This window comes from Orycteropus afer, unplaced genomic scaffold (assembly GCF_000298275.1).
Source record: "Orycteropus afer afer isolate SDZICR_OR568_19922 unplaced genomic scaffold, OryAfe1.0 scaffold00298, whole genome shotgun sequence".
Taxonomy (NCBI): Eukaryota; Metazoa; Chordata; class Mammalia; order Tubulidentata; family Orycteropodidae; genus Orycteropus; species Orycteropus afer.
The window spans coordinates 2,620,856-2,622,208 of NW_006921885.1; positions in this window are offsets into that span (position 1 = coordinate 2,620,856).

The window sequence follows — 1,353 nt, forward strand, 5'->3', positions numbered from 1 at the left end:
ATCTGATAAAGGACTTATCTCCAAAATCTACAGAAAACTTCAACACCTTGACACCAAAAAGACAAACAACCCAATTCATAAATGGGCAAAAGACTTGAACAGACATTTCACCAAAGATTATATACAGGCGGCCAACAAACACATGAGAAATTGCTCACCATCGTTAATCATTAGAGAGATGCAAATCAAAACAATGATGAGATATCATCTCATTCCAGCAATAATAGCAAAGTTCAACAGGACAGAAAATAACAAATGCTAGTGAGGTTGCAGAGAGATTGGAACTCTTGTGCACTGCTGGTGATATTGCAAAATGGTACAACCATTGTGGCATAAGATATGGCATTTCCTTAAAAAACTGAAAATACAAATGCCATCTGACCCATCAATTCCATTACTAGGAATATATCCTACAGAGGTGAGAGACGACAGTACATGAACAGACATATGCACACCTATGTTCATCAGAGCACAATTCACTATAGCAAAGAAATGGAAGCAATCTAAATGGCCATCAATGGATGAGTATATAACGAAATTATGGTACATGCACACAGTGAAATACTATGCTACATTAAAGAACAATGAGGGATACATGAATCATCTTACAACATGGATGAGTCTGGAGGACATTATACTGAGTGAAATAAGTCAGTTGCAGAAAGACAAGTACTGTATGAGCCCATTACTGTAAAAAGACAAAGAAGGGTTTTCTTGGGAAAGAGAACTGACTTTGTAGGTTACCGGGGTGGGGACATAAGGTGAGGGATTAATTTTAGGCTAGTTTGGGCCCACACACTGAAGTGGGTAAGGGGAGGGATGTATGGAGAGAGTCTGTGACCACCATGATAACATTAGGAAAGGGAGGACACCGAATTGTGCACCTAGAAGATAGGTGACAGATGCTAATACCAAACAGGGTGCCCACAATACTGCATTACCATTAACACCAAACACCAGGCTACAGAGAAACACATAAACACTTGAGAGGATCAGATGGGGGTCAGTGAACAGGAGTATACTCTAGACCAAGGATAGATTTCGGCAGAGGCTAATCTTGCACAGATACCAGTGATACAAAATACCTGCAATCCTTACAGAAACAACAGAAGACTGACACAGAGTAATCCCTCACAGACATCCAGACACTGTGGGAGAGAGATCCAATGGATCTACTGTCTCAGGACCATAGTACTGGGGGACACCAGACTCAATTGGCACAACAAAATACGTAAAAGCCTTGTTCCTTATCCTACATTAGAGAGTAGCGACTGGAGTCTTAAAAGCTTTCAAGTGGCCATGTAAGATGCAGCTAATGGTCTCCTATAGTTGGAAGCAAAGAAGAGTGCAAAA